Consider the following 17,476-nt stretch of genomic DNA (forward strand, 5'->3'; position numbering starts at 1 on the left):
TAGGCATTTGAGCCAATGCCGAAACAAAAGGAATATTGATGTGGAGTAGCTTGAACATACTCAGGAACTTCTTTTACTGTTCATCCCCTTGGTCATTCTTCAATCTAGAGGGATAAGAGATTCTCGGCTTGAAAGGTAGGGTTGCCACCTCCTTCTCTTTGCTTGTTCCCTCTTCAACCTTTATAACCTCGGGTGCGTGTTCTTTTGGCCTCTCACCCGGAAGCCTACCTTCAACCTCACGACCACTTCTCAAAGTGATCGCTTCACATGCTCTCTAGGGTTGGTCTCGGTATTGCTCAGCAAGCTTCCATGTGGCCTTTCCGAGAAAGACTTCGCAATCTGCCCCACCTGATTTTCAAGGTTATGCAAAGAGGCGGTGTGATTGCAAAGTGTAGCCTCAACTGATTCAAACCATGTATTTGAAGATTGCACAAATCTAGTCAAGGCCTTCTTCAAATCATTCATTCGGGTTTCCAAACCTGAAACTCTGTTTTCCACGTTCGGGGCTTGTTGTTGGAAACCCGGTGGCCCCATGGCCTTTTGTGAACCCTGGTTGCTCCACGAGAAATTGGGATGATTCTTCCAACCTAGATTGTAGGTGTTGCTATATGGTTTTCCTTGAGTCTCATGCCAATGCCTTCAAAATTGACGTTCTCAACCAAAGATGCATGACCAATAGAGATCAGGCAATTAGAGGGAGCATGTCCTCCACCACACCCGGTGCAAGTACTCACGGCCGCCACTCTATTTGAAGTTAGAAGATCTAACTTCTTACTCAAATTTTCCACTTGCGCCGCCAATGAAGTTACTGCATCTATCTTATAAAGACCGGCCACCTTTTTTTCAAGCTGGCATTCCATTGGTAGCTGTTTAAACCAATTTCTTTAATAAGTTCACGGGCCTCATCGGGGGTCTTACTACCTAAGGTACCACCTACTGCCGCATCCAAGAGTTATCTTGTACTCGGATTCAACAAACTGTAAAAAGTCTGAACCATCATCCACTCCGGGAATCCGTGTTGTGGGGACTTTCTCAGGAGCTCCTTGAACCTTTCCCATATCTCGAATAGAGACTCCAATTCCGATTGTGCAACGGATGAGATCTCATTCCTAAGCTTTGCAGATTTTCCAGGAGGAAAATAACGGGCTAGAAAAGCTTCTACCATCTCTTCCCATGTAGTAATCGAGGCTCTAGGTAATGAGTGTAGCCACTGCTTTGCTCTCCCTTTTAGGGAAAATGGGAAGGCTCTCAACTTCATGGCATCATCCGTCACCCCATTTATCTTGAGCATATCACACACCTCGAGAAAGTTCTCTATGTGACTGTTTGGATCCTCATCAGCCAAACCATTGAACTGTGTGGATTGCTGCAATATGTGGATGAATGATGGCTTTAGTTCGAAATTCTGAGCTGTAATTGGCGGTCGCACAATACTCAATTGCGTGCCCAAAACTGAGGGTCTAGCATAATCAGAGAGTGTCCTTTGCTGCTCATTCTGTTCTGCCATATTATCTGACCCTTTAACTTCCAAATCAGCTAGATTAGATTATTCTTCCACAGGTCCTTTCCCTTTTCTTCTAAGTGTTCTTTCAACCTCGGCATCTACTTCAATCAATATTGAGAGGTTCCCTCGGATCATCAACCTGAAAGCTGCATAAAGGAAAGAAAACAAATCAGAACGATGATAGAAAAGAAAATGTGAAATAGAATGGATAAAGGAATAGCTAAGGAAACAAAAGTGCAAAGTATCTCTAAATGCCTATTCCCCAGCAATGGCGCCAAAAACTTGACAGGGATTCCAGCAAGTGCACAGAGTTGTCAAAGTAATAAATCCCAGGTGAGTGGGGTATCGTATTGACACGTCCGAATATGCGTGTATGTACCGCAAGTGCATGGGTGTCGAAGTAATAATTACCCCGGTGAGTGGGTAGTCAAATCCACAGGGAACGGAAGTATTAGTATTAACCAATTCTTAGTTATCTAGTCGAAATCAATGGATATGATAAAATGAACTAATTGCAAGAGAATTAATAAGCAAGCAAGCGAGCAAGAAAATGAGTAAAAGAGATCTCAATCAATAAAGATGAGGTATCCGGGCAATGCTCCCCCTAGAATCTAACATGAAGCTCACGATTCACTAAATGCTTCTAAACAGAGTCTAATGAGTCGAGGTAATCCAAGAACAACAGGTTCTTGCCTCCAAGCCACCGGTACTAGTCCCCTACAAGGTCCCGGCGGAGAAATCACTCAATCTCAACACCTCACACCCCATATGACCGCAATACGCTCTAGGGACACCTAAGAGTGAAACCGATTACTAAGGATAGATCCAACCCTAATTCCCGGCGAAGGATCTCTAACTCCCTACAAGGTCCCGGCGGAGAAATCTCTCAATCTCACGCCTCACACCAAATATGATTGCATAGCGTTTAGGGAATACGGAGATAGGAAACACTCAATCGGAAGGGAGAGGGGACACTCCACTATCTCATGACTCACCCTCTCAACCCTCTTTAACCTTGACGTTCTAACTCTAATGGAGACCTCTCTCACATCAAAGTAACAAATCATGCAAATCCAATCAACCTCAAGGATTAATTAAACAAGCAAGCAATAGGAATACAAGGTTAAAACTCAAATCAACTCGAATTAATAGAAACATAAAGCAAATCATTACAAAAACATAAATCCTAGGGTTTACATGCCCAAATACCTACTAAGGTTTAGCCCTCCAGGGAGCAAGTTACAAAACAATGATTATTACAATGAAAAGCAATGAAAGCCATGAAGTAAAACCCCCTTAAATTCGTGATGATAGCCTTGATGGGTCGCCCAACGTCTTGAAGATCGATCAAAGTTGGTGATCGACGCCCACCAATATCGCCAAAGACCTCCTCCAAAACCCTAGCCGCCTTGCCTTCAAAGTGCTCGCCAAAACCCTCGCAAAAAGTCTCCTCCAAAATAGGGCAAACGGCCTATTTAAAGCCCAAAATCGCACCTGTCACGTGCCCTCACGCGCCCGTGTGGATTTTCCACGCGGCCGCGTGGGCTGCAGAAATTTCCACGCGGGCGCGTGAACAGTAACTTTTCACAGAACGCGATCCAAATACTCTTCTCTTGAGGCCACTTGTCCGGGCACACGTCCATGTGGTAGGCTATAAAACTTTTCTTCATCGACGTGTCTTTGAGAGGTCTTGCAATCTTCACAAAGAAAAGGAACATGAAGATGTGACTGCATTTGTGCCCTTCCAACTAGTGATTTGACTTCAATCTTCTTGGAAGTTGGCACACATCTCTACGTTTATGAACTCCTCTCGTATTTTGGTCCTTGAATTGAACAAGAACTCCCAACATTGTGTCTTTATAGCCTATCTTTGTTTCCTTTTTACTATTCAAGGCATTCACAACCTATATGCATAAAAGAACACCAAATACACAATATGAGACATGAACCACAGTAAAAATGATGCTCAATGCATGTAAAACATATATAAAAATATGTCTACTCAAGCACTTATCACGTATCCAAAGGGAATAGGGAATAAAAACACATAATTTGCTTCTTAACTATATGAAAGATGAATAGTGATATGTGTGACAAGATTCAATTCTCAAAAGTAAAACAACCCAAAAGAGAGCAAAAGTAAAAGAGAAGGTAAGGCAATCGATAAAGATAGAGTACCCGGGTATTGATACACCTAGGAAAATCATTTCAATTGCAAGAACTCTCTATTATGCTTCCTAACTAATGCAATGGTGAGTCAGAGACATCCTTTAAAGCATGGCCCCGAATCTAGGGTTAACCATGCCTAATCCTCTACATGTCCCAAAGAAGAGGTTGAACAACCTCTCAACCTCACACTCGTAAGAAGGATTGCATTAAGCTCTGGGGATTCCAAGTGATAAATCTCTTCCTAATTGTAGACCTAACCCTTGGTCCAGAAGAAAGGTCCCTAACCACAATTAAGCCCTAGATGTTAAAATCACCTCAATGCTTAACTCCGTTGCACTCGCAACTAAGCCTCAGCGGAGGGTCATCCCTTAGCTCATTCACACTATTATGGCCGCAAAGAAACAGGGATAGAATCTATCACACCGGAGGGGAAATGGGACGTTCCTGTACCTCTCGACTCACCCACTCAACCCTCTCCAATCAAGCTTTGTCTAAGTCTCGTGGTGTGTCACTCACTCACAAGGGTTACCACATGAACTCTCAACCCTAGTGTCACTCTAAGGGAGTATTTAAACAACCAAACATTCAAGATTGGAACTCATGATAACATCAACTAATTGAAAGCATAATAAAAAGATTCAATAAAACTAATACATCCTAGGGTTCACAAATACCAAAGTACGCACTAGGGTTTTAGCTCTCCATGGAGCACAATACAAATAATAATGAAATCAAATGTAAAAGAAAACAATCCATAGGAAAACCCCCTCGATAGTCGTGGCAATGGTTTTGTGGAGAGTCCACTACTCGTCGCAAGATCCCTTTGTCCAGTATAAGATACGCCTCACCGAATCAATCCGATAGAGGCTCCCTTACCAAACTTCTTCCAAAGAGATAACGATGTCAGAGCTGTAGAATCTCTCCAAATCCCTAGCCAATACCTCTCAAAACCCTAGCCGCAGCCATCTCTCAAGTTGGCGAAAAGGTGGAGAAAAGAATGTTGAAATCAGGGCTAAAATCGGCCTTAAATAGGGTTCGAATCGGGATTCCACACGCCCTTGTGGATATTCCGCACGGGCCTGTGGAATTAACGCACATGCGTGTGGAATTTCCACACGCCCGTGTGGCTCCTCTGTTTTGCTCCTTCTTCGACCCGCTGTGAACAGTACCTGCTACAGTGATTTGCTACAATGTCTGCTACAGTAACGGCCTGAAATATTTCCGAATCCATGCTTTCATCGAGGTAACATAAATGGCCACACATTCACGTCGTAGATTGTCTTGGTTCTTTAATAAACGGTCACGTTGGTGGAAATCTTGCTAAATATGCACAAAGCAGGAATACTAGGATGTAACTGCCTTCATGCCCCTCCGACTCATTGCCTTAGCTCGAATACAAGGAGGTTGGCACACATTCTAGCATTCTAAACCCGACTCATGTCTTTGTGTTTGAGCCTTCTCAAGATCTCCTCCAAATAATACGTAAAACGATCTTTAATGGCTTCTTTCACAAATAATCTGCCTCACAACCCAAACTGCATAAAAGTACATAAATACATACGTATTAGCGCTAAAACCTGACAAAAATAATTCTCATCATAAGGAAAGAGCGCTTCGCATTCTTATCGCACAAGCACTTATCACTTCTCCAAAGGTTCCCTCGTCAAGCCCAGGGCACACCTTGCTGAATCGATGCCGATGAAAGCTCCCCCAATTACTATCTACCAAAGGAACACGGTGTTGAAGGCATAGAACCACTCAAAAAACCTTGTCAAAGCCTCTCCAAACCCTAGCCGCAAGCGCCTCTAAAGTTGGGGAAAAGATGGAAAAAATTGGAAAAAGATCCCTCAAAGTGCCTCAAGTCACGACATAAATAGGGTTGGAATCGGGCATCCACACGAGTGTGTGGAATTTCCACAAGCCCGTATGAATCTCCAGGAATCGAATTTTTAGCATGCTGTAAACAGTAACTGCTATAGTGAGGCCACATGGATGGCCACACATCCATGCGGCAGATCGCTTTATGTACTAAATAAAATCACATTTGATGAAGATCTTGCTAGTGATGCACAAGTCGGAATGAAGGTTGGCACACACTCACATGTCTTTGAGCACAACTTATGTCTTCATGTTTGTTCACTACAAGATGTCATCAACAAATTGCATCTACAATCTACTTTTGGTTTCTTTCTTTCATACTTGTCTCCACAATGCTACATGCCGAAAAGAACATAAATACACATGCATAAGCGATAAAACCTGAGAAAAGCAATGCTTAATATAAGAAAAGAATACTTTGTTTTACTATTATACAAGCACTTATCAATTTTGAACCCTAGTATCACTCTACTAGAGAATCAAGCATTAGTCAAACAAGATTTAAACTTAATTAAAAACTGAATTAAAGGAAACATAATAGGAGTCAACAAAACAAAATCATCCTAGGGTTCCACTAGGGGTTTAGGTCTCCATGGAGCAATACAAAATCAACATTGAAATAAAAAAAAGATAAATGTAAACAATCCATAAAGATAATTCTCTTGTTGTACGTCATGATGGTCTTCAAGAGCCACTTCTCCTTCTCCAAAGACTCCTCCATCGAGCCTAGGCCACACTTTGCCAAAATGACACCGTTGAAAGCTCCCCCAATAACTCTCCTTTGAAGGAAGTCAATGTTGAATGGACTAGAATTACTCCAAAACCTAGCAAAAATCTCCTCCAAATCCTAGTTGTAATCTCTCTAAAAGATAGGAAAAAGATCCCTGAATAATCCCTTTAAACGGCTTTTAAAACTCAAAAATTGGGATTTCACATGCCCTTGTGAAAATTCCACACGGGCATGTGGATTGTTTATTTTTCAGAAGTTCACAATGCATGATTTTCACACATACCAATTCCTCTTATTCTATTGAGGCCACATGGTTGGGCATACACCCGTGTGGTAGATCATGTCGTCTTTTCTCTTTCGAATGTGTTGATGAAGCTCTTAAAAACTCTGCACAGGTCGGAGCATGAGTATGTAACTGTTGTTGTGCCCTTCCAACTTGTAGATAGACTTGCACACTCTTGGAAGTTAGCACACTGACATACCTTGTGTGTATACCACAAGTGCACGGGGTTGAAGTAATAAAGTACCCATAAGGTGGGTAGTCGAATCCATAGGGAACAGACTCTAGAAACAAGTAGTATTGCTAATTAGCTAAGGAGATGATCAATTAATGATTGTGCTTAAGATGCTAATGAAATAAAATAAAGAATATAAACTAAAGGCAAAGAGAAGGAAACAATCAATGATAAAGTGGGGTACTTGAACAGTGCTCCCCTAGGACTAATGTTTCAAGTACAAGACTAATATTATGCTTCCATAATTAAGTTTCAAAGAGTCGTGAAAATCCAAAAGAATGTAGTCCCTAATCTAAGGTCAACTGTGACTAGCCCTCTACATATACCCCGGCGAAAAGGAATACTCTCAACACCTCACACTATGTGGGACTGCTTGGGGTTCTAGGGACTCCAAGTGGTAAACCCTATTCCCAAATCTAGATCTAACCATTTGGTCCAGGTGAAAGACACATAATCATAACTAAGCCCCAACGGAAGGGATTTCTCAACACTTCACTCTATTGTACCTGCACAATTAAGCCTCAGTGAAGGAGATCTATCAACACTTCACTCTGTTTGTGATTTCCAAGAACTTATAGAATATCGAAGTAGGATAAATCACATTAGAAGGGAAAGGTGATGCTCCGCTACCTCTCGACTAACCCTCTCAAACTTCTTCAATCTCGCTAAGTCTAATCCTAATGAAGTTGTCACTCATTTAAAAGGATACCTAGATGGATTCTCAATCCTAGTGTCACTCTAAGTGAAAATCAATCCATAACCATACAAGATTAAAACTCAATTAAAAACTTAATTAAAAGAAATTAAATAAGATTCAATGAAACAAAATCATCCTAGGGTTTACAAGTTCAAGCACCCACTAGGGGTTTAGCTCTCAATGGAGCAATACATGATCAAAGAATAAATCAAAGATGAAAGAAAATTATTCATAAAAGTAACCCCCTTGATGTCTATGATGACGGTCTCCAAGAGTAGCTTCTCCTTCTCCAAGGACTCCTCCGTCTAACCTGGGGCACACCTCACAGAAACACTGCCATCGAAAGCTCTTCCAATAACACTCCTTCAAAGAAAATCGATGTCGAACCTAGTAAAATTGTTCCAAAACCTGGCAAAAACCTCCTCCAAACCCTACCCGCGCTCTATCCAAATGATAGGAAAAAGACCTTTAAAATAACTCTTCGAGGCGGTATTTATAATGCTGAATTCAGGATTTCACATGCCCATGTGGATTTTCCACACGGGCGTGTGGATTCTCAGGTAAGTCCCAAATTCCTTTTCTTCCCTTGAGGCCACATGGTTCGGCACACACTCGTGCGGTAGGTCATGACAAATAACACTCTCAAAAACTCTTTATAAGCTGGAACATGAGTTTGTGACTGCCTTTGTGCCCTTCCAATTTGTAGCTAGACTTGCACATCATTGGAAGTTGGCACACACCTTCATGTGTTTGATCATGGCTCATGTCTTCACACTTATTTCACACAAGATCATCCTCAAAAACTTCATTCATAACTTATTTCTGCTTCCTTTCTTGTTATACTGCCTCCACAACATTGAATGCACAAATGAACACAAATACACATGAATGAGCCATAAAACCTGATAAAGGCAATGCTCATTAGAAGTAGAATATGCTCAATAATATGCATACATAAGCACTTATTAGACACTATCTCTAAAAAACATTAGTGATCAAGTTATGTTCACTAAAAAAATATTACTATTGATAAAAAGTTTGTCACTTTTTTGAGTCATTTTAGTGTTAACAATTGTATCACAATAAAATTCACTATTGTAACCACTTAGTTTTTCACTATTTCATATATTTTGTGTCAACAAAATCATAACAAATAGTAAGGTTTTGTAACAATATAGTTTTACACAAATACAACTATTTTTAGTGACAACAATTTGGCGAGGAAATTTTGAGTACTTGTCACCACATAGATTTGTCACAAATATTAAACTTTTTCAGTGATAACAATTTTGTCACAAATGTTTCACATAATTGTGACTATATTTCAAAAGTAGTCAGTATTACATTTGCTATGGAGGTATTTGTAATGACAGGTTGTAACCTTAAAAATATGTCAAGACTAGTATTAGTAACTAAAATTATTTTTTTTAATAGCAAATTTGGTTATTAATAAAACTATAATTTCTTGTAGTGATAAATCTCTGCAAGGCTAAGTAGCTTACTGTAATGGTCTAACGGGCCGTCCAACAGCTGCTCGGTGCTACCCGAGTGATCTTGGCAGAGAGGAAAAAGACTGAAAATATTCTAAGTATTGAAAACCTCTTGGTAGGCAGATGCGCGGTAAAATTTGCCGTGACCAATAGATGCGCGGTAAAATCTGCCATTAATGCTCGTGACTGACATGGTTTGTGCTTAGAAATAGCCCTCTTGCCCTATTCTTTAACATCTTTTGTGCGGCTCTTAAGGGGTGAGATGGTTAGGGTTTGGCGAGAAAGTCTTTGCCAATATGCAGGGTGTTTGATAAGTGCTTGTGTGATAAGAATGTGAAGTGTTGTTTCCTTATGATGAGCATTACATTTATCAGGTTTTAGTGCTAATACTTGTGCATTTATGTTACTTTCATGCATATAGGGTTGAGAAACTAAGTATTGAGTAAAGAATACGAAGACACAAGTGGGACTCCAAGATACATGAATGTGTGCCAACGTCCATGAATTCAAGTCACTACAATGGATTGGAGGGGCACACAGGCAATCACATTTGCATATCTCGACTCATGCATTGATGATAAGATCTCCGCCAATGAAGCTTTTGATAGAAGAAGACGTGCGACCTATGGCACAAACGTGTGCCCGTTTATATTGCCTAGATGAAGAGTGTGTAATTGGGAGTGTTCTGGCCGACTATTTTAGCAGTTACTGTTCACAGCCGGTCGAAAATGAGATTTCCAGAGAATCCACACGGGCATGTGGAAATTCCCCACACCCATGTGGAAACATCTATAGAGGCATGTGGATGCCTGATTCCAGCCCTATTTAAGTCGTGATTCAGCCCGATTTTGGGGATCGTTTTCACCTCTTCTCTTCCACATTTCTCCATCGTTTGGGAGGTCATCAGCTAGGGTTTCGAGAGCCTTTTGGCACATCTTAGGAGTGGTTTGAAGGATTTGATATCGCTATTTTCTTAGAAGAAGGTTATTGGAGGAGCTTTCGTCGGAATAGATCCGGCGAGGTGTGAACTAAGTTGGACATGGGAACCCTTGAAGAAGACTCAAATACTCCACAAGACCATCAAAATAAACACCAAGGGTGTTTTTCTATAGATTACTTGTTTTTACATTCGATTCCATTATTGATTGTAACTAGCTCCATGGAGAGCTAAACCCCCTAGTGGTTACTTGGATTTGTGAACCCTAGGATGCTATTGTTTCTTTAAACCTTTTATTATGCCTTCCTTAATTGATGTTTTAATTGAGTTCCAATATTGAATGCTTGTTGAATGATTTCTTCCATAGAGTGACACTAGGTTGAGAATCTATATTGGTAACCTTTGTGGATGGGTGACATACCATGAGGGTTAGACAAAGCTAGATTAGAGAGGGTTGAGAGGGTGAGTCAAGAGGTAGTGGAGCGTCCCCTTTCCCCTTTGATTTGATTTACTCTACCTCCACGTTTCAAGAGTTCTTTGTGGTCATAGTAGAGTGAACGGGCTAAGGGATTACCTTCCGCTTTGGCTTAGTTGCAAAGGCAACGGAGTGAAGCGTTGAAGTGATTTTAGCACATAGGGCTTAATTGTGACTAGGGACCTTCCGCCTGAACCAAAGGGTTAGGTATACACAAAGGAATAGGGTTTATCACTTGAAATCCCTAGAGCGTCTTAAAACTGTACATAGTGCGATGTGTTGAGACTGATTGATTTCTCCACCGGGACTTGGTATAGAGTTAGTCATGGTTGACCTTAAATTTGGGAAGATGTATCTTAGGATCTTCACGCCTCATTAATGTATTAGTTAGGAAGCATAATAGTTAGTTTTGCACTTGAAATGTTTATCTTAGACAAAACAGTATCTAAGTAGCGCACTTTTATCGATTACCTTATCTCTCACCTACTTCTGCTTCTCTATCTTGTTTCTTTTACTCTTGTGTACACCACACCATATCAACACAATCATTGCTCATCTTCACTTGGTTAAGTAACAATTTAAGTATTTTTTGCACCCTACTCGTTGTGGATATGATACCCCATTCACCTGGGAATTTATTACTTGACAAACATGTGCACTTGCGGGTAACACGTATGGGGCGTTGTCAAGTTTTTGGCGCCGTTGCCGGGGAGTAGGCGTTTAGAGATACTTTGCACTTTGTTATATTAGCCATTCATTCATCCATTCTATTTGATATCTTCTTATTCTATCATCATTCTAATTTTGTTTTCTTATTTTGGTGCAACTCCAGGTTATGACCCGGGGAAATCCTTCGATATTAATTGAAGGAGATCACAAACTTGAACGAACAGTCAGAAGAAGGGGAAAAGAACCTGTGGAAGAATAGTCCAATCTAGCTGACGTGGAAGTTGAAGAATCTGACAACATGGCTAAACAGAATGAATAACAGTGAACATTATCTAACTATGCCGGACCGTCAGTACTGGGGACACAATCTAGCATTGTGCGATCCCCGATTATGTCTCCGAACTTTGAGCTAAAGCCGCCATTCATCCAAATGATTCAGCAGTCGGTGCAATTCAATGGTTTGGCCGATGAGGATCCAAACAACCATATATAGAACTTCTTGGAAGTTTGTGATATGCTGAAGATTAACAGTGATCGGATGATGCTATCAGATTGAGGGCTTTTCCATTTTCTCTCAAAGGAAGAGCCAAGCAGTGGCTTCATTCCTTGCCAAAAGCATCCATCACGACTTGGAATGAGATGGTCGAAGCTTTCTTTGTAAGATAATTTCCTCTGGGGAAGTGGGCCAAGCTTCGCAATGAGATATCATCGTTTGTGCAGACGGAATTGGAATCATTGTTTGAGATATGGGAGCACTTCAAGGATCTCTTGCGGAGGTGGCCACAACATTGATTTCCCGAATGGATGATCATTTGAACTTTTCTATAATGGGTTGAATTCGAGTTCAAGGAAATTGCTAGATGCCACCACAAAAGGAACAATGGGGAGTAAAATCATTGAAGAGGCCCGACAATTGGTGGAGGATATGGCCATGAATAGCTACCAATGGAATGCGGGGGAAAGGAAGAAAGTGGCCGGACTCCATGAAATAGATGCAGTCACTTCTTTGGCGGCCCAAGTGGAATCATTGAGTAAGAAGTTAGACCTTCTAACTTCTAATAGAGTGGTGGCCATGACTACTTGCACCAGGTACAGTGGAGGACATACCCCCTCCGATTGCCCGATAGCCGTTGGTGGTACAGCCTCCATTGAACAAGTTGATTATGTGGGTAATGCAATGAGAAACCAAGGCGATCCTTATAGCAATACCTACAATTTGGGTTAGAGGAACTACCCTAATTTCTCATGGAACAATCAAGGGCAACAAAAGGCCACCGCACCACCGGGTTTTCAACAACAACAAACCCCAAACATGGAGAATCAAGTTTCAGGTTTGGAGACCCGGATGACCGATCTAGAGAAGGCCTTGACTCGATTTGTGCAATCATGGGATACATGGTTCCAATCGGTCGAGGCTACACTTCGCAACCACACCGCGTCATTGCATAATTTTAAAAAATCAAGTGTAGCAAATTGCGAAGTGTCTATTGGAGAGACCACAAGGAAACTTGCCGAGTAATACCGAGACCAACCCATCAGAACATGTGAAGGTGATCACTTTGAGAAGTGGTCGTGAGGTTGAAGGCAGGCTTCCAAGTGAGAAGACCAATGTTGAAGCACCGGAGATCGTAGAGGTTGAGAAGGGAGCAACAAAGAAGAAGGAGGTGGCATATCCACCTTATAAGCCAAGAATCCCTTATTCCTCTAGATTGAAGAACGACCAAGTGGATGAGTAGTACAAGAAGTTTCTGGGTTTGTTTAGGGAACTACATATAAACATTCCCTTTGTTGAGGCATTACCCCAAATGCCTAGGTATACCAAGTTCTTGAAAGATTTGTTGACCAACAAAAGGAAATTGGAGTAGAGTGCCTCTGTAATTCTATATGCATCTTACTTGGCGGTGTTGCAAAAAAACATGCCGAACAAGAAGAAAGACCCAGGAAGCTTCATCATCCCGTGCAACATTGGCAATTTGGGTGAAGAAATAGCATTGGCGGACTCTAGGGCCAGTATCAACGTCATGCCATACACTTTCTTCAAAAAGTTAGGCTTGGGAGAGCCTAGGCCCACTCAGATGACATTACAATTGGCGGACCGAACGGAGAGACATCCGAGAGGTATCATTGAAGATGTGCTTGTCAAGGGTTGACAAGTATATATTTCTTGTAGACTTCATGGTGTTGGAAGTCAATGAGTATGTAGATGTTCCTTTAATACTTGGGAGGTCATTCTTGCGCACTTCCAAGGCATTAATTGACATGGACGGCGGGGAGTTGACACTGAGGGTTGGAGATGATAAGCTCACATAGCGCCTCGCAGAAGCCATGCAGCATTCTCTTGACTTTGGTGATACTCTTTATTTTCTAAACACTACTGATGAGATAATTAATGAATATGTGCAGGAAATGTTTAATCCGGACCCATACAAGGGGTTGCTAGACCAAGAGGTCGATAACAAAAAAGTAATGATGCTTGGTCTAAAGGAAGAGGTACCATCTACTCGAGGGATCATGAAAAAGTGCTCCGAAAGATGAAGAGAGCTAGGAGATCCCATAAGAAACGCCCCAAGGCTGTTGGGGATGTGTGACACGTCCGTATATGCTTGTCAACCGCAAGTGCATGGGTGTCAAAGTAATAATCCAAGATGAGTGGGTATCGTATCCACAGAGAGTAGGGAATAAAGACACTTGAGTTGTTTCTTAACTAATGTGGAAGATGAATAGTGATAAGTGTGACAAAATATGAAATAACAAAAATTAAAACAATAAGATAGAAGGCACAAGTAAAGAAGAAGGTAAGGCAATCGATAAAGATGGGGTACATGGATATTGATCCGCCTAAGACAATCATTTCAAGTGCAAGAACCCTCTATTATACTTCCTAATTGATGCAACAATGAGTCATAGAAATCCTTAATTACATGATCCCAAGTCTAAAGTCAACCATGCCTAACTCTATACATGTCTAGGAGGAAAGATTGAATAACCTCTCAACCTCACGCTCGCACAGAATTGCAATGAGCTCTAAGGATTAGAAGTGATAGACCCTATTCCTATGTATAGACCTAACCCTTTGGTCCAGGTGAAAGATCCTGATAAGTGCTTATGCGATATGAATGCGAAGCGTTTTTTCCTTATGTTGAGCATTACTTTTCTTGAGCTTTTACACTAATATGTGTGTTTTTATGTTACTTTTATGCAAGTTGGGTTGTGACCAATTATGAAGGAAAGAAGCCAATGTGGATGACAATGCACCGATTTTGGAGGAAATCTTGCTAAAGTTCAAACGAGAAGATATGAGTCGGTTGCGAGATGCTAGAGTGTGTGCAAATCTCCCCGTATTTGACTTCAGAGATGCTACAGCCGGCCGAGAAAACTGGACTTCAAAGAATCCACACGGGCGTGTGGAAATTATACACGCCCGTGTGGAAATTCCACATGGTCGTGTGTAAAATCCACAGGCCCATGTGGTCGGCCGATTCCAGCCCTATTTAAAGCCGATTCAGCCCCGATTTCGGCATTGTTTTCTCTAACTTTTCCCCAACTTGAGAGAGGGCTTCGGCTTGGGTTTTGAGGGGTATTGGCTAGGGTTTTGGAGAGGTTATATAGTTCTGACATCGCACGTCGCCTGGAAGAAGGTTATTGGGAGAGCTTTCGTCGACATCGATCTGGCGAGGTGTATCCTAGGCCAGACAAAGGATCCCTTGCGACGAGTAGAGGACTCTCCACAAGACCATCGACACGACCATCGAGGGGGTTTCTTTATGGATTCATTGCTTTTACATTCGATTTCTTTGATTGTACTTAGCTCCATGGAGAGCTAAACCCCTAGTGGGTACTTGGGTGATTGTGAACCCTAGGATGTATTCCTATCATTGAACTTCTTTATTATGCTTTCAATAAATTGATGTTTATTGTGAGTTCCAACCTTGAATGCTTGATTGTATGAACATTTCCCCTAGAGTGATACTAGGGTTCAGAGTTCTTGTTGGTAACCTTGTGAGTGAGTGACACACCACGAGCGTTAGACAAAGCTAGGTTGGAGAGGGTTGAGAGGGTGAGTCGAGAGGTACAGGAGCGTCCCCTTTCTCCTCCGACGTGATAGATTCTACCTCCGTTCCTTGAGTTCTTTGCGGCCATAATAGAGTGAATGGTCTAAGGGATGAACCTCCGCTGGGGACTAGTTGCACCTGCAATGGAGTGAAGCGTTGAGGTGATTTTAGTATCTAGGGCTTAATCATGGTTAGGGACCTTCCACCTGTACCAAAGGGTTAGGTCTATAATTAGGAAGAAATTTATCACTTGGAATCCCTAGATCTCATTGCAACTCTATGCGAGTGCGAGGTGTTGAGATTGTTCGATTTCTCCTCCGGGACATGTATAGAGTTAGGCATAGTTGACCTTAGATTTGGGACTATGTAATGAAGGATTTTCACGACTCACTATTGCATTGATTAGAAAGCATAATAGAGGGTTCTTGCACTTGAAGCGATCGTCCTAGGCGGAGCATTATCCGAGTACCCCATCTTTATCGATTGCCTTACCTTCTCCTTTACTCGTGCTCTCTTACTTGTTGATTTTACTTTTGAGAATTGAATCATTGTCACACTTATCACTATTGATTTTTCACATAGTTAAGAAACAGATTAAGTGTTTTTGTTCCCCCAGTGGATTCGATACCCGCTCATCCAGGATAATTACTTCGACAAACCCGTGCACTTGCGGGATATACGCAAGGGGACCTTGTCAGATCTCTAGCCATAATTAAGCCCTAGATGCTAAAATAACGTCAACGCTTCACTCCATTACACTCGCAACTAAGCCCCAGCGAAAGATCATCCCTCAGTCCATTCACTCTACTATGGCCGCAAATAACTCTTGGAATGTGGAGGTAGGATAGATCATACCGGAGGGGAAAGGGGACGCTCCGCTACCTCTCGACTCACTCTCTCAACCCTCGCCAATCTAGCTTTGTCTAACTCTCATGGTGTGTCACTCACTCACAAGAGTTACCAACAAGAACTCTCAACCCTAGTGTTACTCTAGGGGAATATTGATAAGTGCTTGTGCGATACGAATGTGAAGCGTTCATTCCTTATGTTGAGCATTACTTTTCTCGAGTCTTTACACTAATATGTGTGTTTTTATGTTACTTTTATGCAGGTAGGGTTGTGAGGCCGAGTATGAAGGAAATAGGCCAATGTGGATCACAATGCACCAATTTTGGAGGAAATCTTGCTGAGGTTCAAACGCGAAGACATAGGTCGATGTGAGATGCTAGAATGTGTGCCAACCTCCTCGTATTCGAGTTGGCACATCCATTTGGAAGGGCACAAAGGCAGTCACACTCGAGTATTCTGACTTATGCATATAGGACAAGAGTTTCACTAACGTGTACACCATTGAAGAAGCAAGTGATCCACGACGTGAACGTGTGCCCGTTTGTGTTACCCCAATGAAAGTATGGAATTGGGAAGCTATTCAGGTCGAATACTGTAGCAGAGCACTGTAGCAACACTGCAGTATGTACTGTAGCAGCACTGTTCACAGCCGTCCGAGAAACCAAGAAACAGAGAATCACACTGGCGTGTGGAAATTATCCACGGCCGTGTGGAAATTCTGCACGGGCGCGTGGAGCATCCACGCCCGTGTAGTCGCCCGATTCCAGCCCTATTTAAAACCGATTCAGCCCCGATTTTGGTATTCTTTTCTCCATCTTTTCCCCAACTTGAGAGAGGGCTTCGGCTAGGGTTTCGAGGGGTATTGGCCAAGGTTTTGGGGAGGTTCTATGGCTCCGACATCATCATTCCTTAGGAAGAAGGTTGGTAGGGGAGCTTCCGTCGAGGCGTATCCTATACCGGATGAGGGAATCCTTGAACGACGAGTAGAGGACTCTCCGCAAGACCATCAACACGACCATCGAGGGGGTTTTCTTTATGGATTCATTGCTTTTACATTCTATTTCTTTGATTGTACTTAGCTCCATGGAGAGCTAAACCCCTAGTGGGTACTTGGGTATTGTGAACACTAGGATGTATTCCTATCATTGAACTTCTTTATTATGCTTTCAATAAATTGATGTTTATTGTGAGTTCCAACCTTGAATGCTTGATTGTATGAACATTTCCCCTAGAGTGATACTAGGGTTCAGAGTTCTTGTTGGTAACCTTGTGAGTGAGTGACACACCACGAGCGTTAGACAAAGCTAGGTTGGAGAGGGTTGAGAGGGTGAGTCGAGAGGTATAGGAGCGTCCCCTTTCTCCTCCGACGTGATAGATTCTACCTCCGTTCCTTGAGTTCTTTGCGGCCATAATAGAGTGAATGGTCTAAGGGATGAACCTCCGCTGGGGCCTAGTTGCACCTGCAATGGAGTGAAGCGTTGAGGTGATTTTAGTATCTAGGGCTTAATCAT

General features: G+C 42.1%; 1 non-coding gene across 1 annotated transcript; it reads left to right on the forward strand.

Annotated features, from left to right (window-relative positions):
• Nucleotides 1–1,010: 1,010 nt before the first annotated feature.
• On the forward strand, nt 1,011–1,117 carry LOC120279843. Its single transcript, XR_005542143.1, has one exon. It is a non-coding gene; the product is annotated as a small nucleolar RNA R71 (small nucleolar RNA).
• The last annotated feature ends 16,359 nt before the right edge of the window (nt 1,118–17,476 follow it).

The sequence above is a fragment of the Dioscorea cayenensis genome, chromosome 16, assembly GCF_009730915.1.
Source record: "Dioscorea cayenensis subsp. rotundata cultivar TDr96_F1 chromosome 16, TDr96_F1_v2_PseudoChromosome.rev07_lg8_w22 25.fasta, whole genome shotgun sequence".
NCBI lineage: Eukaryota > Viridiplantae > Streptophyta > Magnoliopsida > Dioscoreales > Dioscoreaceae > Dioscorea > Dioscorea cayenensis.